The sequence below is a fragment of the Triticum urartu genome, chromosome 1A (assembly GCF_056163025.1).
Source record: "Triticum urartu cultivar PI428250 chromosome 1A, HENAU_Tu73, whole genome shotgun sequence".
NCBI classification, from domain to species: domain Eukaryota; kingdom Viridiplantae; phylum Streptophyta; class Magnoliopsida; order Poales; family Poaceae; genus Triticum; species Triticum urartu.
The window spans coordinates 415,796,363-415,818,003 of NC_141873.1; the positions used below are offsets into that span (position 1 = coordinate 415,796,363).

A 21,641-nucleotide genomic window follows, 5' to 3' on the forward strand; every position below is an offset into this window, starting at 1 on the left:
AGGGTGCGCCCCCTACCTCGTGGACCCCACGTGGACTCCCTCCACTTATTCCAGCACCCACACACTTCGTCTTCCTCCAGAAAAATCCTCCCATAGCTTAAACCCGAGTTCTAGCTCATCTTGCTGCCATTTTCTATCTCCTTGCTCAAAGCTCCATTCACAAAACTGCTTTGGGGGATTGTTCTTCAGTATGTGACTCCTCCAATTGTCCAATTAGTTTTGTTCTAGTGCTTTATTTGTTTCAAATTTTTGCTGCTAAGGTGACCCTGTTCTTGAGCTTGCATGTTAAATTTATGTGGTCAAAAGTACTTTTAATGCATGATATGGCCTCTAGGCACTTGTAGGAGTAGTTGCTATCAATCTTGTTGAGTTTGGTTCACTTTTATTTTGAGTCACTAAAAATTTCAGAAATTTTCAGAGGGACAAAATGTTGAAGAGATTATTGAGCGGCTCCTCGAGCCGAAGCTCGAAGGATAAGCAGAATGAGGAGAATAAAAATCCCAAACACAATCTTCCTCACACTGCGGAGGTTCGGCCGTGCGAATGGCCATGTGATGAGTTCTTGAGAGCAGTTGGGATTTACGATGACTTTTATTTTTTGGCTGAGAATGCAGGCCTCACCAACTTCCTCCGTGACCAGCACGAACAGTATCTTCTACTCACTAATATTTTCGTGCAAAATTTTTATTTCCATGCTAAGAAATCACCACCTTCAGTGGAGTTTCACTTATATGATGAGGTTAAGGAGATGTCACTTCTTGATTTTTGTCGGGTCTGCAAGATACCCTTTGAGGGCAGCATCGAGGAACCACATAATAGCGATGTGGATGGGTTTATTAATAGAATTGTTGTAGGGGAAACTAGGAAAATTTTAGATGCAAGAATTACGAGTATATATTTTCCTGTTCTTCGTTACTTTGCGATATTTGCTAGTAGATGCTTAATTGGTCGCGGGAACAGTGGAAATCTTAGTGCTCCTGATATTGTCATTTTGTGCCATGCTTTGTTTCGTGATACCACTTTCAGCTTAGGCGCTATTGTTGCTAAACGATTAATTCTGAACAGAACAAAGGGTCTCATATTCGGAGGCATCTTTGCTTCGTGCCTTGCTGAACACTTTGGGATACCTATTAGGCATTATGAGAAAGAGAAAAAGTTGCTGCCCCTATTTTTCTAGATTATAAGAGTATGGTAGCACATGATTTTATTGTTAAAGATAAGAAGAAGATGCTTAAGTATAAATTGATATTTTATGAAACTTACTGTGAGATTATTACCTTGCATGCACCCTCTCTATTTAACATACTTTCAGGCACGTACCTCATCTTACCTGAAGCCATTTGTGCATACTGGAGGCTGACACGTACAAGTCGCAGAGCCTGAGCCGGAGCCACCACTTGATCCTTATCGTCAGTCTGTTTATCAGTGGGATCCGGAGGAGATCGCCAACCAGTGGCAACCTGAGGACCCTCCCGAGTACACCGGAAAGAGTAATTTCGATCAATGGCCATAGACCAACTTAGGCCAAAATCCTAAGCTTGGGGGAGTACGTATTTCTCACCGATATTACATTCATGTTCAGACACTCATTCTAGTTGTCGGTGCTCATACTTTTTCATTGTACTATCCATGCTAGTTTAATTTCTTTTCTAAGCCTTCTTCTTGTGTGTTTGAAAAACCTTAAGAAAAACCAAATAATTAGTTGTAGCTTTTAGCTAGTTTACTTTCCATGCTTGTAGTAGTGATAATTAAAAGAAAACCCAAAAGGATTTCTTGTTCTTTTTTTGCTTGTTGGGAGCTTTCCCGTGTAAATAGTTTTATTTCTTTTCTTTGGGGGCCGAGAGGAGAAGAGCATGATAATAATGCTGAGTGGCTCTCATATGCATTATTGTTGATCTAACCAAGAGCCCATATTACCTTGTCTTCTCCCTTGTATTAAATGCTTGCAGATTCCAGCTTAGTCCAATGCACGTGCACTATTATTATTATTATTATCCACATCGTTCGGTTGTGCAAGTGAAAGGTAATAATGACGATATATGATGGACCGATTGAGATGAGGAAGCTGGTATGAACTCGACCTATCTTGTTTTTGTAAAGATGATTAGTTCATCATTCCTGATTCAGCCTATTATGAAAGAAACATGTTTGCAATGACAATTAGAGATTATAGTTTCTCATGCCATGCTTAATTAGCTAGGAGTTTATAATGGTTTACCTTGTGTTCCAACATGCTATTAAAATAGTTGTGATGTGGTATGATAGGGTGGTATCCTCCTTTGAACGATTCGAGTGGCTTGACTTGGCACGTGTTCATGCATGTCGTTGAAACAAAATCAACATAGCCTCCACGATATTTATGCCCATGGTGAATTATATCATGCTCGCACTCAGTGTTGATTAATTTTAATGCATGTTCATGACTGTTGTCGTTCTCTAGTTGGTCGCTCCCCAGTCTCTTTCTAGCCTTCACTTGTACTAAGCGGGAATACTTCTTGTGCATCCATATGAGTCCATCGTACCTTCCTATAAGCGGTATCTACCTGCCGTTCCAAGTAAATTTGTATGTGCCAAACTCTAAACCTTCAAATGAATTTCTGTTTTGTATGCTCGAATAACTCAAGTATCAATTAGGGTTGTCTATATTTTCCATGCTAGGTGGGCTATTCTCAAGATGAGTGGACTCCGCTCATCATTCACGAGAAAATGGTTGGTAACCGGGATGCCCAGTCCCATGCTCAAATCAAAATAATTACCAAAAAAACTCCCCCGGGATTGTTCTTAGTTGGAGGCACCCATTGTTTCGGACAAGCCATGGATTGATGTTTGTCAGTGGTGGGGGAGTATAAACTTTACCATTCTGTTTGGGAACCGCCTATAATGTGTGTAGCATGGAAGATATCAAGATCTCTTGGTTTGTCGTGGTGGGCGCATGGTAGATGCCAAGGAATGGCTAAAGAGAGGAGGAGGCTCAAGGGCACTAGTGGGCTCCAGAGGCGAGGTCGGCATGAGAGAGCGTGGGACGCAATACATACCTAGGTTCGGGGCTCTCCGGAGAGATAACACCCCTAGTCCTGCCGAGTGTGGTTTATATGCAACAGTACAGGGTTGCTCCTAGAGCTGTATGGAGGAAGAAGGAGGGCGGGCCAAGGCTTAGGCTGATCCCTCTCCTGTTGTGGCTAGTCTGATTTGTGGTGTGAATGCTATCGTTCTCGTCGTGCTGCTTGCCCATATGCATGAGGGCTCCTTGGGGGTTTTATAGGACAACCCCCAGGGGTACAATGGTAATGTTACAAGGTGGTAGGGCTGGGTCGTCGATGTCCAGGAACCCAGTGCTGGGACCCGCCGGTACCAGGCCTCGCCGGGTTCCCCGGGCATGGGACCCACCGGGTGCAGGGGCACTATTGGCCGTCTTGTCGATCGTCAGGGAGTGGCCGGGTTGAGTCGGCTACAGTGGCGCTCCATCAGGTCGCCGCTTGCTGGCGTCATTGGTGACGATGGGTGCACTGTTGCCAAGCCAGCCTTGGTCAGCGGGTAGGGGGGCACCGTTGCCCCGTTCGGCTCACCAGAGGCATGGGCGGGGTACTGTGGCTTCGGTCATCAGTTGGTGAAGACTCATCCCATCGTACGGCTGGGATGGGACGACCGCTGACCCTTGGCTGGGTTGGAGAACACGCCATGGGGGCGGGGGGGCGGATTGGCTTGTTGGAGAAGTCTTGGTGAGCCGGGCTCGACGGTCTTGAGCTGGCTTGTTGGAGAAGTCTTGAGGATTAGGCCGGGTCGAGGGGCTTGGCCGGGTCGAGCGACCCGGCCAAGCGCGAGCCGTCTTGAGGGGCGATGCTGGCCCGTTGTTTTTGAAAAGGATCCGAGTTCCGTTGCCTGCCCGGGGTTCATCCCACCGACAGTAGTCGCCGAAGCTGTGAAGGTCCGCCATCTTTGGATGGGAGGGTGTCGGTGGGAACGACACCTATGGGATCACGAGAATCCATACTACGGTTAGCGGGGCGCGGGGTCGTGAGAAGAGCGGATCAAGCAGGTAGCACACGGTTCGTTTATCCAGGTTCGGGCCGCAAGGATGCGTAAAACCCTACTCCTACTTTGGTGGATTGTATATCTGTGTTCTTGAGCTAGCTATGGGGCATGAGGAGCTCCAAAAAGCCGAATCCTTCTCCTAGTCGCCTCGGGCCTCCTTTTATAGAAAAAGGGGTGGCCACAGTGGCACAAAGGAGGTGGAAAGGGTACAGTGATGCGAGGTTATCCCTCGCATTACATGACAAGGCACATTTAATGCGTCTTGCTTAGGTGTCCTTGCTTTATCGGGGACAGGGGAGAGATCTGTCTCGTCCGTCGCCGCTCCTTCTTGTGTCGACACGCACCCTGGCCAGCGATGCCTGAGATGCCACGTAGGTAGGCAGGCGGCTGAGGTGGCGCAGTGGTGGGTCTTCACGAAGATCTGCATGCCGCCACGTAGGTGCCAGCCCAGCTGGTTGGGTCGGCAGCTGCATGCAGGCGGTGGTGGAGGTTTAGTCGGCGTGGGCCTGATGGTGCCCCGCGGCCCGAGCCGCCCGCGCCGCCTCCTCCCATGCTGCGCCGCCACCTCCCTCTCCTCCGAGCCGCAGCCGCCGGCGCGAGCCGCCGCCGCCGCCACCGCGCCGCGCCGCCACCACCAGCCGCCGCCACCGCGCCGCGCCACCGCGCTCCGGCCGCCGCCCCGGCGACCTCTCCGGCCTCGCCTCGCCCTCGCTGGCCGCCGGTGACCTCGGATCCGCCGGCCATGAACAGTGCCAGCCGCCGCCTCGGATTGCGCGCCGGTCAAACCCTAGATCTGAGGGTTTTTTTTCTAAGTCCCAGATATTTTCAGTCCATGTGCACATGTTCCTAGCTCCATAACTTTGCATCTGTAGCTCTGATTCATGCATATAGCATATCAAAATGTTCATCTTAGAGAGTACATCATTTCATTCCACTGCATCATTTTCATTTGAGTTCATCTTGATGCCCGAAATGCTGTTACAAGAGGGCTACTTGAGATAATTGTCAGATCTGCTAGTCCGTTTAGGTTTTTGTCATTTTTGCCATGATTATTGTGTGCATGCAATGCCCTGATGCTATACATGTGTTTTGTTAAGGGTTTTTTCATCTTTCCAGAGGTGCAACCCATGTATTTTTGTGATGTGTGTGGTGACTTGTGCAAGCTTGCAAAGTGGTGCAATTCCTAATTCTGTTTTCAGGGACTTAGTGATTTCACTAAGTCCTGGAGCTGTTTATCTCATGTTGCCATATGTTCATGTTGTTACCTAGTGATCCGTGCCTGTTTTGAGGATGATCAGTAAGGATGTTTTATTAATATTGTAGTGCTCTATACATCCATGTCTTTGTTTGCAATTATGGAGCACCCTAGCTTGAGTCAATCGAGCTCTACTTTTGCTACTTTGTGAATCTGGGCAGATTGTCAACTTGTTTGCAATTTTGCCGATGATGTTGTAGTTGATCCGTGCATGCTATGTTATTATTCTTGCCATGTCTAGCTTGCATTTTGTGCCTTCTTGATGGGCGTATGCTTGTATTGCCATGAATTGCACCGTAGTGAGTGCATCAATCTCGTAAACATGCCTACTTGAGTTATATTTCAGCAGGTGTCAGTCTTCACTAAGTCTGAAAACTGATTATGTTTTTGCTATGTTCACATGCTTGCAATTGTATTTTCTGACCCCTTTTGGCTCAAGGTCACTAAGGGACTTTTGTTAAGCTCTTGGAGTAGCTCCATGCCATGTTTTACTTTGCCATGTTCAGGTCCTGTAGCATGTAGTTTTGTTGCTCCGAAGAGGGCAACCTGATCTGGAATTCCAGACAAGTGTTAATTTCACTAAGTCTGAAATCTATTTGTCATATGCATTTTTGCCATGCTTGTTTGAACCTGTTAATGGATGAATTGGCCGTAGCTCAGTGATAGACTTTTGTTAAGCATCTTGTGTGCATCCCTGCCATGTATTTTGTTGTCATGTTTGGTTGCTGTAGCATGTTCATCTCATTGCATTTAGATGCCTACTTGCTGTAAATCGCAGACCGATGTCATTTTTGAATCGCTTGCCATTTCCAAACCGTAACTCCGATTCCGGCGTTCTTTATATCGTTTTCAAGTGATTTCATCTCATATTTCCAGTGGCACACTTGGTTTTCCAAGTTGAGGCCAGGTTCTTGCATTTCCTATCATATCTTGCATTTTGCATCCCGCATCGCATTCGCATAGCATATCATCATTTCATCATATTGCTTGGTCTTGCACGTGGTTGATTCTATCCTTGTTGCTTGTTTGTCTTGTTTGGGTAGAGCCGGGAGACGAGTTCACTAACGAGGAGCCCGTTGAGTTTGCTTTTGAGGATCCAGTCAACTCTGACTACTGTGCAGGCAAGATTATCATACCCTCGAAATCACTACTATCTTTGCTATGCTAGTTTGCTCGCTCTTTTGCTATGCCAATGCTACGATGCCTACCACTTGCTTTCAAGCCTCCCAAATTGCCATGTCAAACCTCTAACCCACCATGTCCTAGCAAACCGTTGTTTGGCTATGTTACCGCTTTGCTCAGCCCCCTCTTATAGCGTTGCTAGTTGCAGGTGAAGATTGGAGGCCGTTCCTTTTTGGAACATCTTTTATTTACTTGTTGGGATATCATTATATTGCTATGTTATCTTAATGCATCTATATACTTGGTAAAGGGTGGAAGGCTCGGCCTCTCGCCTAGTGTTTTGTTCCACTCTTGCCGCCCTAGTTTCCGTCATATCGGTGTTATGTTCCCGGCTTTTGCGTTCCTTACGTGGTTGGGTTATAATGGGAACCCTTGATATTTTGCCTTGATTAAAGCTTTTCTAGCAATGCCCAACATTGGTTTTACCATTTGCCACCTAGCCTTTTCTTTCCCTTGGGTTCTGCAGACTCAAGGGTCATCATTATTTTAACCCCCCGGGCCAGTGCTCCTCTGAGTGTTGGTCCACCTGTCAGCTACTGGTGGCCACCAGGGGCAACTCTGGGCTGGCCTACCTGTACCTAGGACAATCTGAGTGTGCCCTGAGAAAGAGATATGTGCAGCTCCTATCGGGATTTGTCGGCACATTCGGGCGGTGTTGCTGGTCTTGTTTTAACCTGTCGAAGTGTCTTGAGTAACCGAGATACCGAGTCTGATCGGAACGTCTTGGGAGGAGGTTTATTCCTTCGTTGACCGTGAGAGCTTGTCATGGGCTAAGTTGGGACTTCCCTGCAGGGATATGAACTTTTTTGTCATATGCATTTTTGCCATGCTTGTTTGAACCTGTTAATGGATGAATTGGCCGTAGCTCAGTGATAGACTTTTGTTAAGAATCTTGTGTGCATCCCTGCCATGTATTTTGTTGTCATGTTTGGTTGCTGTAGCATGTTCATCCCATTGCATTTAGATGCCTACTTGCTATAAATCGCAGACCAATGTCATTTTTGAATCGCTTGCCATTTCCAAACCGTAACTCCGATTCCGGCATTCTTTATATCGTTTTCAAGAGATTTCATCTCATCTTTCCAGTGGCACACTTGGTTTTCCAATTTGAGGCAGGATCTTGCATTTCCTGTCGTACCTTGCATTTTGCATCCCGCATCGCATTCGCATAGCATATCATCATTTCATCATATTTCTTGGTATTGCACGTGGTTGATTGTATCCTTGTTGCTTGTTTGTCTTGTTTGGGTATATCCAGGAGACGAGTTCACTAATGAGGAGCCCGTTGAGTTCGCTTTCGAGGATCCAGTCAACTCTGACTACTGTGCAGGCAAGATTATCATACCCTCGAAATCACTACTATCTTTGCTATGCTAGTTTGCTCGCTCTTTTGCTATGCCAATGCTACGATGCCTACCACTTGCTTTCAAGCCTCCCAAATTGCCATGTCAAACCTCTAACCCACCATGTCCTAGCAAACCGTTGTTTGGCTATGTTACCGCTTTGCTCAGCCCCCTCTTATAGCGTTGCTAGTTGCAGGTGAAGATTGGAGGCCGTTCCTTTTTGGAACATCTTTTATTTACTTGTTGGGATATCATTATATTGCTATGTTATCTTAATGCATCTATATACTTGGTAAAGGGTGGAAGGCCGGGCCTCTCGCCTAGTGTTTTGTTCCACTCTTGCCGCCCTAGTTTCCGTCATATCAGTGTTATGTTCCCGGATTTTGCGTTCCTTACGCGGTTGGGTTATAATGGGAACCCCTTGATATTTCGCCTTGATTAAAGCTTTTCCAGCAATGCCCAACATTGGTTTTACCATTTGCCACCTAGCCTTTTCTTTCCCTTGGGTTCTGCAGACTCAAGGGTCATCATTATTTTAACCCCCCGGGCCAGTGCTCCTCTGAGTGTTGGTCCACCTGTCAGCTACCGGTGGCCACCAGGGGCAACTCTTGGTTGGCCTACCCGTACCTAGGACAATCTGAGTGTGCCCTGAGAAAGAGATACGTGCAGCTCCTATCGGGATTTGTTGGCACTTTCGGGCGGTGTTGCTGGTCTTGTTTTAACCTGTCGAAGTGTATTGAGTAACCGAGATACCGGGTCTGATCGGAACGTCTTGGGAGGAGGTCTATTCCTTCGTTGACCATGAGAGCTTGTCATGGGCTAAGTTGGGGCTTCCCTGCAGGGATATGAACTTTCGAAAGCCGTGCCCGTGGTTATGGGCAGATGGGAATTTGTTAATGTCCGGTTGTAGATAACTTGAACCTTAACTTAATTAAAATGAATCAACCGAGTGTGTTACCGTGATGGCCTCTTCTCGGCGGAGTCCGGGAAGTGGACACGGTGTTGGGGTAATGTTTGCGCAGGTTGTTCTCTAGTTTCTCGCTCGTGCTTTGCCTCCTCTCCTCACTCTCTTTTGCGAATAAGTTAGCCACCATATATGCTAGTCGCTTGCTGCAGCTCCACTTATTTTTACCTTGCCGTACCTATAAGCTTAAATAGTCTTGATCACGAGGGTGCGAGATTGCTGAGTCCCTGTGGCTCACAGATTACTATTACACCAGATGCAGGGCCTAATGATTCTGCTCCAGGAGACGCGTATGAGCTCAAGTGGGAGTTCGACGAAGACTCTCAACGATACTATGTTTCCTTTCCCGATGATCAGTAGTGGTGCCCAGTTGGGGGTGATTGGGACCATGTCGCATGTTGGGTTCTCTTTTATTTTGGCGCCGTAGTCGGGCCACCGAGTGTTTGGATGATGTCATGTTATTTATGTACTTGATTGACGTGGCGAGTGTAAGCCAACTATGTTATCTCCCCTTTTATTAATATATTACATGGGATGTTTGTGAAGATTGCCTAACTTGCGACATATGCCTTCAATGCGATTATGTCTCTAAGTCGTGCCTCGACACGTGGGAGCTATAGTCGCATTGAGGGTGTTACAAGTTGGTAATCAGAGCCTTCCCCGGCCTTAGGTGCCCCATTGCTTGATCATTTTTAGCGTCCGAGTTGTTCTAGAAAAAATATTTTGAGTCTTTTAGGAATTATATATCGGAGAGATTAGGAATTCTTTTTACTTCCTAGTCTCCTCATCGCTCTGGTAAGGCATCCTGACGTAGAGTTTTGACTCTTCTCTTCTCAAATTTCACTAAATTTTTTTAGGATCACGCGGGTATCTTGGAATCGTTCCGATGGTTTTATGATGAGAACATTGTCTTGGTGCCTCCTGTCAGGGGTTTAGTGGAAGTGTCCCGGGGAGTTGAGCTCTGAGGTGTTTTCATCATAATTTTATCGTTGCAGTTCTGGAATACCTGAGTTTAGTACGCCAACATCGAAAATCTCTTTTATGCAGTTCATTGGTGAGATAACCTCGACGCCACCCAGTACCGGGGCGGGAGTTCGGGAGCATCGCCATAACTTGTATAACAGATGCTTTTCGAAGGTTGAGGTAGATGGTTTCCGAAGGTTTCTTGGTTATGTGTTCAAGGATGGATACAACTAGATGTAGGATTTGCTAGATTTGGGTGAGATATTATGCTTCCCCTGTATCCCCAACACCCGATTGCATAACCGGAAAGGTTCGGGAGTTTCATAGGTGGGAATTCTAGTAGCTCTAGTTCTTCTTCCACAGATATTAGTTTGAGATTGGGATTTGGATTTCTTACCGATTATTTGTTCTTGATCCGTACCTTGTTGATTTATTTCTTTACCTTAATTCTACGTGGCTTCTCAATTTATGGATATGTGACCATTTCAAGAGGAATGCATTCGTTCATTTTGTTCGGATGTGAAGACTATATGTTGCAATTTTCATTCCGTTGGATTCAGCTTCAATAATTGTCTGTCTATGTGCTAATGGACGTCAACCTCTTCAGGATGGCTCCTCCAACGCGCACGACTCCGAATCCTGATCCGCCACCACCTCCACCTCCTCCAGAGGCATGGCAAGCTGCGATGGCCGCAACCAATGCAAACACACAGTTGATCATGCAAATTCTCCAAGGGCGCAATCAAGGCAACCAAGGGAATCAAGGCAGCAATCAGAATCACTTTGCTACACTCAACCAGTTCCTTGCTAACGGGCCAAAGACTTTCAGCAATTGTGTTGAGGCAACCGATGCTGACGATTGTCTTGTGGATCTGTGCAAGCATTTCGAGTGCAGTAACGTCAGGCCTGAGGACTTTGTTAAGTTCACTTCCTTCCAACTCAAAGATCAAGTTGCAGAATGGTTCCAGCAGTACAAGGACTCGAGAGGTGGACGTGTTATCACTTGGGATGATTTCCGTCGAGATTTCCGAGCTCATCATATTCCCCAGAGTGTGGTTGAAAGCAAGCGTGAGGAATGCCGCAACCTGAAGCAAGGCTCTTTGTCTGTCTATGACTACAACAAGTTGTTTTAGAAGCTCGCCCGCTTTGCCAAGCAGGACGTCCCTGATGAGAAGAGCATGATATATCAGTTCAGGGGTGGTCTCAGAGAAGAAATTCAGCTAGCTCTTGTTCTCTTTGAGCCCTTGAGATACGAAGAGTTCTACAACATGGCACTGAAGCAAGAGGCTGCTCAGTTGAAGTGTGATGCTTCCAAGAAGCGAGTCAGAGATGTTACTCCTTCTTCCTCCACTCAAGTGGCCAAGCAGCAGAAGTTTTGGCTTCCTCCTCCCCCGTTCCGTCAGCCGTATCAGCAGAAGAGCAAAGGTGGCAGTGGTTCTTCCCACCCACCCAACCCTGGCTTTCAGAACAAGACTTCGTCTCAAGCTCCAAGATCGAGTGCTCCATATCACCGTCCGCTTTCAGAGGTCACGTGCAACAAGTGCCAACAGAAGGGTCACTATGCCAACAAGTGTTTCAACCAGAGGCGTCTTCCTCTTCCTCCTCCTGTCAGATCAGCAAGTACAGCAGTGGTCAAGCATAACCCCAAGCATGCCAAGGTCAATTTGTTGAATGCAGCTCAGGCAGAGGACTCGTCAGATGTGATCATGGGTAACCTTCCTATTAATGATATACCTGCAAAAGTTCTTTTTGACACTGGTGCATCGCATTGCTTCATCTCGAGACCGTTTACAAATAGGCATGATTTGGTTTCGCAAATTTTGCCTAGTCCTTTAGCAGTTGTCTCTCCCGGTAAACGCATGCAGGCTAAATCCATCGTTCCGGATGTTACTATCACTTTGGGTGACTACAAGTTTCTAGCTTCCCCAACGGTTCTGGTGACTCGGATATTGATCTTATTCTCGGAATGGATTGGCTTTCTAAGCACAAGGCGCATCTTGATTGTGCAGCCAGATTCAATTGACTCATTCATCTGATGATGTAATTGTCTTTGACGCTCGTGATGATACCATTCGTCTGTTTTCTCTCAATGAGAAGGGTGAATTGGATGCCATCTCTCAAATTCCAGTCGTTTGCGAATATCAAGACGTCTTTCCAGAAGAGCTTCCAGGAATGCCTCCGCACCGGCCAGTTGAATTCATTATTGATCTTGAGCCTGGCATGGAACATGTGTGCAAGCGTCCTTACAAGCTCGGACTTGGAGAGTTGAAGGAGCTGAAGAAGCAACTCGATATTCAAGAGAAAATGGGTCTCATCCGGCCTAGTTCTTCTCCATGGGGTTGTGGTGTTCTTTTTGTGAAGAAGAAGGATGGAACGGACCGACTTTGTGTTGATTACTGTCCAGTGAACAAGAAGACCATCAAGAACAAATATCCACTTCCCAACATCAATGAGCTGTTCGAACAACTCAAAGGTGCTCAAGTATTCTCCAAGCTTGATCTCCGTATGGGCTATCATTAGATTCGTATCCGTGAGCAAGACATCCCCAAGACGGCTTTCAGGACAAGCTTTGGTTCATATGAATACACTGTCATGTCTTTTGGCCTCGTCAACGCCCCTCCGACTTTCTCTCGCATGATGAACTTCATCTTCAATGCCTACATCAATGACTTCATTTTGGTCTATCTCGACGACATTCTGGTTTTCTCCAAGAACAAGGAAGATCATGCCAAGCACTTGCGTTGGTTCTTGATAAGCTAAGGGAACATCAGTTCTATGCCAAGTTCTCCAAGTGTGAATTTTGGCTCGATGAGGTTCTTTATCTTGGTCATATCATCTCTGCCAAGGGCATTGCCGTGAATCCTGAGAAGGTGTCTGCAATTGTGAATTGGGAACCTCCTCAGAACATGAAGCAACTCCGTAGCTTCCTCGGTCTCGCAAGCTATTGCCGAAGATTCGTTGAAAACTTTTCTAAGATCGCGAAGCCTCTCTCAAATCTTCTCCAGAAGCACGTCAAGTACGTTTGGTCTCCGGAGTGTGATATTGCTTTCAACACTTTGAAAGAGAAATTGATCACTGCTCCAGTTCTGACTCCGCCTGATGAATCCAAGCCGTACGAGGTCTTTTGTGATGCCTCTCTCCAAGGTCTTGGCGCAGTATTGATGCAAGAGAAGAGAGTTGTTGCTTATACATCTCGTCAGTTGAAGCCTAACGAGAAGAACTACCCCACTCATGATCTCGAGTTGGCGGCAGTTGTGCATGCTCTTTTGACTTGGAGACATCTTCTATTGGGAAGAAAAGTGAACATTTTCACTGATCACAAGAGTCTCAAGTACATCTTCACTCAGCCTAATCTCAACCTCAGGCAAACTTGATAGGTCGAAATGATTCAAGAGTATAATCCGGGTATCGAGTATACTCCAGGCAAGGCCAATGTGATTGCTGACGCATTGAGAAGGAAATCTTACCGCAATAGTCTGATTCTCAAGCCTTATCAACCCGAGCTTTGTGAAGCTTTCCGCAAACTTAATCTGCAAGTTGTTCCTCAAGGTTTCCTCGCCAACCTTCAAGTCTCTCCTACCTTAGAATACCAGATTCGCCAAGCCCAGCTTCTTGATGCTATGGTGAAAAAGGTGAAGATTGGGATTGCCAAGAGTCAGTCCAAGTACAAGTGCTACCGCCTTGATGACAAGGACACTCTCTTCTTCGAGGATCGTATTGTTGTACCCAAAGGTGACCTCCGTAAAGTGATCACGAACGAGGCTCACAATTCTCTCCTCTCCATCCACCCTGGGAGCACGAAGATGTATCAGGACCTTAAACAGGCTTATTGGTGGACTCGAATGAAGCGCTAGATCGCTCAATTCGTGAATGGATGTGATGTATGCAGAAGAGTGAAGGCAGAACACCAAAGGCCAGCTGGTCTCCTCCAACCTCTTGCCATTCCAGAATGGAAGTTTGACCACATTGAAATGGACTTCGTGACTGGGTTTCCAAAGTCCAAGCGTGGCAATGATGCTATATTCGTTGTCATCGACAAACTCACCAAAGTGGCTCATTTTCTGCCTGTCAAAGAGTCGATCACTGCAGCTCAATTGGTGGAACTCTATACCTCTCGTATTGTCTCTCTGCATGGTATTCCACAAGTGATCTCTTCAGACCGTGGCAGCATCTTTACCTCGAAGTTTTGGGATTCTTTTCAGAAGGCCATGGGCACCAACATCTGCTTCAGCACAGCTTTCCATCCTCAAACTAGCGGTCAAGTCGAGCGTGTCAACCAGATTCTTGAAGATATGCTTAGGGCTTGTGTGATCTCCTTCGGCATGAAGTGGGAGGATTGTCTTCCTTATGCTGAATTCTCCTACAACAACAGTTTTCAAGCAAGTTTGGGCAAGGCCCCTTTTGAAATTCTGTATGGCAGGAAGTGCCGTACCCCTCTCAATTGGTCTAAAACCGGCGAACGTCAGCTTTTGGGTAATGACTTAATCACAGAGGCAGAAGAAATGTGCAAAGTCATTCGTGATAACCTCAAAGCAGCCCAATCCCGCCGGAAGAGCTACTATGATAGTAAGCACCGTGATTTGGCTTTCGAGATCGGAGATCATGTTTACCTCCGCGTCTCTCCTATGAAAGGTACTCGTCGCTTCGGTATCAAAGGGAAGCTTGCCCCCAGATACGTGGGACCTTTCAAGTTTGTCAGCAAGAGAGGCGACCTCGCCTATCAACTCGAGCTTCCTTCAAACTTTGCAAATGTTCATGACGTGTTCCATGTCTCTCACCTTCGAAAGTGCTTCAAGACTCCTGACCGTACCGTCAACTTCGAGGACATTGAGCTCCAAGAAGATCTCTCTTATCATGAGCACCCAGTTGCTATTCTTGAAGAGATTGAACGCAAGACTCGCAACAAGTCAATCAAATTTCTCAAAGTCAAGTGGTCACACCATTCCGACCGTGAAGCTACCTGGGAACGCGAGGATCACCTCCGTTCTGAGTACCCGGCGTTCTTTCAGTCCTAGATCTCGGGACGAGATCCTTTCATAGTGGTGGAGTGTTGTAACACCCCGGATGTAACTTTGCCAATTTGTACTCCAACTCTTGCCGTTTCCGGCGTTAAGTTATATTTATTTCCTCGGGTTCGGGTTTTGTCTCCGTGTGTTGTTGTCGTTGTCATGAATCTCATATCATGTCATCATGTGCATTGCATTTGCATACGTGTTCATCTCATGCATTCAAGCATTTTCCCCGTTGTCCATTTTGCATTCCGGCGCTTCGTTCTCCTCCGGTGGTCATTTCTAGTTTTCTTTCGTGTGTGGGGTTTAAACGTTTCCGGATTGGACCGAGACTTGGCAAGCGGCCTTGGTTTACTACTGGTAGACCGCCTGTCAAGTTTCGTATCATTTGGACTTCGTTTGATACTCCAACGGTTAACCAAGGGACCGAAAAGGCCTCGTGTGTGCTGCAGCCCAACACCCCTCCAATTTGGCCCAAAACCCACCTAACTCTGCTCCATCACCTAGAGCGTTCAATCACGATCGCGTGGCCGAAAACCGCACCTCATTTGGACTCTCCTAGATCCTCCAATGTCTATATATAGACCCCTTCCCCGAAATCCGGATCCCCCTCGTCAAACCATAGATCCACCCCTCGCGCGCGCCGGACATTGTCCGCCGGTGCCGGACACGCCGCCATCAGCCACCCACGCGCTGCCACGTGGCACAGCCACCGCCTCCACCGCCGCGGCCCGCCAAGCCCAGGGCCGGCCCCCGCGGCCCGAACCGCCCGCGCCGCCTCCTCCCACGCTGCGCCGCCACCTCCCACTCCTCCGAGCCGCAGCCGCCGGCGCGAGCCGCCGCCGCCGCCTCCGCGCGCCGCCGCCGCCACCGCGCCAAGCCGCCACCACCAGCCGCCGCCACCGCGCCGTGCCGCCGCGCTCCGGCCGCCGCCCCGGCGACCTCGGATCCGCCGGTCGTGAACAGTGCCCGCCGCCGCCTTGGATTGCGTGCCGGTCAAACCCTAGATCTGAGGGTTGTTTTTTTCTAAGTCCCAGATATTTTTAGTCCATGTGCACATGTTCGTAGCTCTGTAACTTTGCATCTGTAGCTCCGATTCATGCATATAGCATATCAAAATGTTCACCTCAGATAGTACATCATTTCATTCCATTGCATCATTTTCATTTGAGTTCATCTTGATGCCCGAAATGTTGTTATAAGAGGGCTACTTGAGATAATTGTCAGATCTGCTACTCCGTTTAGGTTTTTGTCATTTTTGCCATGATTATTGTGTGCATGCAATGCCCTGATGCTCTACATGTGTTTTGTTAAGGGTTTTGTCATCTTTCCAGAGGTGAAACCCATGTATTTTTGTGATGTGTGTGGTGACTTGTGCAATCTTGCAAAGTGGTGCACTTGCTAATTCTGTTTTCAGGGACTTAGTGATTTCACTAAGTCCTGGAGCTGTTTATCTCATGTTGCCATATGTTCATGTTGTTACCTAGTGATCCGTGCCTGTTTTGAGGATGATCAGTAAGGATGTTTTGTTAATATTGTAGTGCTCTCTCCATCCATGTCTTTGTTTGCAATTATGGAGCACCCTAGCTTGAGTCAATCGAGCTCTACTTTTTCTACTTTGTGAATCTGGGCAGATTGTCAACTTGTTTGCAATTTTGCCGATGATGTTGTAGTTGATCGGTGCATGCTATCTTATTATTCTTGCCATGTCTAGCTTGCATTTTGTGCCTTCTTGATGGGTGTATGCTTGTCTTGCTATGACTCGCACCGTAGTGAGTGCATCGAGCTCGTAAACATGCCTACTTGAGTTATATTTCAGCAGGTGTCCGTCTTCACTAAGTCTGAAAACTGATTATGTTTTTGCTATGTTCACATGCTTGCAATTGTATTTTCTGACCCCTTTTGGCTCAAGGTCACTAAGGGACTTTTGTTAAGCTCTTTGAGTAGCTCCATGCCATGTTTTACTTTGCCATGTTCAGGTCCTGTAGCATGTAGTTTTGTTGCTCCGAAGAGGGCTACCTGATCTGGAATTCCAGACAAGTGTTAATTTCACTAAGTCTGAAATCTGTTTGTCATATGCATTTTTGCCATGCTTGTTTGAACCTGTTAATGGATGAATTGGCCGTAGCTCAGTGATAGACTTTTGTTAAGAATCTTGTGTGCATCCCTGCCATGTATTTTTTTGTCATGTTTGGTTGCTATAGCATGTTCATCCCATTGCATTTAGATGCCTACTTGCTATAAATCGCAGACCAATGTCATTTTTGAATCGCTTGCCATTTCCAAACCGTAACTCCGATTCCGGCATTCTTTATATCGTTTTCAAGAGATTTCATCTCATCTTTCCAGTGGCACACTTGGTTTTCCAATTTGAGGCAGGATCTTGCATTTCCTGTCGTACCTTGCATTTTGCATCCCGCATCGCATTCGCATAGCATATCATCATTTCATCATATTGCTTGGTCTTGCACGTGGTTGATTGTATCCTTGTTGCTTGTTTGTCTTGTTTGGGTAGATCCAGGAGACGAGTTCACTAATGAGGAGCCCGTTGAGTTCGCTTTCGAGGATCCAGTCAACTCTGACTACTGTGCAGGCAAGATGATCATACCCTCGAAATCACTACTATCTTTGCTATGCTAGTTTGCTCGCTCTTTTGCTATGCCAATGCTACGATGCCTACCACTTGCTTTCAAGCGTCCCAAATTGCCATGTCAAACCTCTAACCCACCATGTCCTAGCAAACCGTTGTTTGGCTATGTTACCGCTTTGCTCAGCCCCCTCTTATAGCGTTGCTAGTTGCAGGTGAAGATTGGAGGCCGTTCCTTTTTGGAACATCTTTTATTTACTTGTTGGGATATCATTATATTGCTATGTTATCTTAATGCATCTATATACTTGGTAAAGGGTGGAAGGCCGGGCCTCTCGCCTAGTGTTTTGTTCCACTCTTGCCACCCTAGTTTCCGTCATATCAGTGTTATGTTCCCGGATTTTGCGTTCCTTACGCGGTTGGGTTATAATGGGAACCCCTTGATATTTCGCCTTGATTAAAGCTTTTCCAGCAATGCCCAACATTGGTTTTACCATTTGCCACCTAGCCTTTTCTTTCCCTTGGGTTCTGCAGACTCAAGGGTCATCATTATTTTAACCCCCCGGGCCAGTGCTCCTCTGAGTGTTGGTCCACCTGTCAGCTACCGGTGGCCACCAGGGGCAACTCTTGGTTGGCCTACCCGTACCTAGGACAATCTGAGTGTGCCCTGAGAAAGAGATACGTGCAGCTCCTATCGGGATTTGTTGGCACTTTCGGGCGGTGTTGCTGGTCTTGTTTTAACCTGTCGAAGTGTATTGAGTAACCGAGATACCGGGTCTGATCGGAACGTCTTGGGAGGAGGTCTATTCCTTCGTTGACCATGAGAGCTTGTCATGGGCTAAGTTGGGGCTTCCCTGCAGGGATATGAACTTTCGAAAGCCGTGCCCGTGGTTATGGGCAGATGGGAATTTGTTAATGTCCGGTTGTAGATAACTTGAACCTTAACTTAATTAAAATGAATCAACCGAGTGTGTTACCGTGATGGCCTCTTCTCGGCGGAGTCCGGGAAGTGGACACGGTGTTGGGGTAATGTTTGCGCAGGTTGTTCTCTAGTTTCTCGCTCGTGCTTTGCCTCCTCTCCTCGCTCTCTTTTGCGAATAAGTTAGCCACCATATATGCTAGTCGCTTGCTGCAGCTCCACTTATTTTTACCTTGCCATACCTATAAGCTTAAATAGTCTTGATCGCGAGGGTGCGAGATTGCTGAGTCCATGTGGCTCACAGATTACTATTACACCAGATGCAGGGCCTGATGATTCTGCTCCAGGAGACACGTACGAGCTCAAGTGGGAGTTCGACGAAGACTCTCAATGATACTATGTTTCCTTTCCCGATGATCAGTAGTGGTGCCTAGTTGGGGGTGATTGGGACCGTGTCGCATGTTGGGTTCTCTTTTATTTTGGCGCCGTAGTCGGGCCACTGAGTGTTTGGATGATGTCACGTTATTTATGTACTTGATTAACGTGGCGAGTGTAAGCCAACTATGTTATCTCCCCTTTTATTAATATATTACATGGGATGTTTGTGAAGATTGCCTAACTTGTGACATATGCCTTCAATGCGATTATGTCTCTAAGTCGTGCCTCGACACGTGGGAGCTATAGTCGCATCGAGGGTGTTACAAGTTGTTGCGGCAAGGGTCTTGCCGGGGCTGCTAGAACTGTCTCTTGGCAAGGATCTTGCCGGGGGAGTCCGCTTCGTCCCCTTTGCTCTTCATGGTCTTGGCCTTGGCGTCGTTCTAGTTCTCTTGAGCTTCGGTCTTACCCTGGCTCACCTCCCTTGCCTTGCTTGGTGTGGTGGTGCCCGTGGCTCAGACTGCCCGTGCACAGTTATAGGGGTACAAAAAGTGTACCCCCCCTTTTTGTACACTGACAGGAGCCCCGGGCCTGGGCCACACATAAGCGCAACGCGTTGTTGGGCTAGGCCCAAAAACGGTGCGCGGGCAGGCGGGGCGGTTTTTACCGCGGTAAGATTCTTCGCGCACTGCGCTTCCCATGACTCCCGCGCGTGGCGCGGCGTGGGGAGGTGCGTGTGATGTGGGTAGCATGCATGGGGTTGGTTCCCGCAGGCATGCGTCACATCATAGTAAAGGGGTGGTTCGTGCCTTCCCCATAAACGGAGAGGTCATGGACGCCTATCGGGTCGGTGGATGCGATGGACCTTGACCGAGAGGTCGTGGTCGTTGGGGACGACACCCTGCCACGGACCGACATGGTCGAGAGGGCGGGGGCTGACGGAGGCAGCGATGGTGCTGTCTTGGGGGAGGCGCCGTAAACGGTGCTGGCAAGCGAGGCGCCGCCGGTGGTGGAGCCACGAGCCACTCGGCCCATCGAGTCGGCGTCGGTGCCGGAGAGGGCGTCGGAGAAGGCACCGGAAGGGGCGCGGGCCTCAGGGGAGGTGGCCAGCGGGGAGCATGCCCTGGTCCTCAGGCCCGGGGGTCGCCGGGTCGCCGAGTCGCAGCCTACGTGAAGCGGGACCAGTGAGATCTTCTTCGGGCCTCCAACCCAGGAGGAGACGGCGATGGCCGCCGTGACTCGACGCCTGCGAGGGTGGGCAGACCGGATTCAGACCTTCGCTCAGGCCAAGGTCGAGGCGACGTAGGAGCTAGAGCGCGCCATGTTTGTAAGTTTCCCTTGCATTCTTTTTTTCTTTTCTTGTTGCTTCTTCTTCGTGGGGGCGCGCCAGTGCACCCACTTGATGTAGCCCCCGAGATTTGGGCCAACTGCGTACCAGTTGGGTCAAATCTTATCTTGTTGTCTTGTTTTGATCGTTGCTTTCTACAGCAACTGGACGCCTATCGGGTCGGTTTCTTCAACCGGCTCCTTGAGACGCACCGGCGTCTCAAGGAAAGGCTCGCCGCCAAGGAGGAGGAGCTCCGTGCAACGACAAGTACTTATCTTGCATGCTCTGTTTTAGTGGGGGCGCGCTAGCGCACCCACTGGGTGTAGCCCCCGAGATTCGGGCCAACTGGGTAGCAGTTGGGTCGAATCTTAAAGTAGTACTTTGTTTCTGAGTCTCTCTTCTGCAGCCGAGTTGTTGTCTTGGAGGACCTGGCTGATTCGGTCCGGCTTGCACTACGACCGGCTCGTTGCTGACGCCGATCAGCTCGGAGCCGAGGTGGAGAGGGCGAGGGTGGAGGCGACTAGGGCCCAGCGGGCGCTCGACGAAGCCAGCCGGCTACAGGAGTGGCTGGAGGGCAACAAGGGCCACCTCGAGGCCGAGGTGGAGTGCCTTAAGGCGGAGGCCGCCAAGGTTGTGGAGGCACAGCAGGCCCTTGCCGAGGCGGACCAGCAGCGCGGCAAGCTGGCCGACGACAAGGGGCAGCTCTAGGCCGAGGTGGAGCACTTGAAGGCGTTGGTGGCCATGGCGGAGGAGACCCGGCAGGAGGAGACCCGGTGCCGCGAGGAGGCCGTGAAGGCGGCCGAGGACAAGGACGCCGAGCTGAAGGCGGCCCTTGCCAAGGTTGCCTATCTGGAGAAGATGCTCTAGGAGCATGACCGCACCATTGCCCGGGAGCGGCACGGTACGTTGCTCGAAGCGCAGCACCTAGAAGAGTCCTTCTCCAGTTAGTGCTTTGCTTTGGTTTTGTTGTTGCCGGGTTGGGACTCCGGCTTCTTGTTTGTGGTGACTTTTCTTCTGAGTTGCTTTTCTTTCCGACAGGGGCCTTCCCGGAGATGCACCAGCTGTCGGAGGAGGCGGTCCGCTTTCAGCACGACCCGTAAGGGGTCGTCGGTTCCGGGACTGACCCACGGGTGGCCTGGACCTTCCCGGAGATTGTGGCCGCCGCCGAGGCCTGTCTGTGAGTCTTGGGCGAGCAGATGGGGCAGCTCTCTGGGCCGGCGCGGCGATGACGGCGGCCCTCTGGCTGGGCACCGTCACGCCGAAAAGCTTCACGCGGCTGGCGCGGTGGTTGGAGGCGGGCTCGGACCGTCTTCATGAGTGACGGGTTTCCGCCACCCATGCTGGCGCCGAGATGGCGCTCAGGTTCGCGGTGTCTTGGCATCCGGACCTAGCGCTTGATGCGTTGATGGGCCAGCGGGCCGGCTCGGAGAGCCAGCTGCAGGCGGAGGCCGGACGGATCGCCGCCCGGGCCAGCTACATCGCTGGGTTCGCCTTCCATGACGAGTTCCAATCGGAGCGGGCGTAGGATGACGGAGTCATGCGTGCTGAAGACTACGGCCTGCTTCTAGACGACCCAGAGTGCAGTTCTGAGGAGACGGGCGTCTACCACGACGCGGACGCCGGGGAGGAGGACACCGGCACTTCGGCGGACCCGGGAGCTGCGCAATTCGGCGGCGGGAATGCCT

The 21,641-nt window shown here is 49.0% G+C and overlaps 1 pseudogene; it reads right to left on the reverse strand.

Moving 5' to 3' along the window:
• LOC147991480 (uncharacterized) overlaps nucleotides 1–19,664 on the reverse strand; it is a 96,109-nt pseudogene extending 76,445 nt beyond the window's left edge.
• Between the last annotated feature and the right edge of the window lie 1,977 nt (nucleotides 19,665–21,641).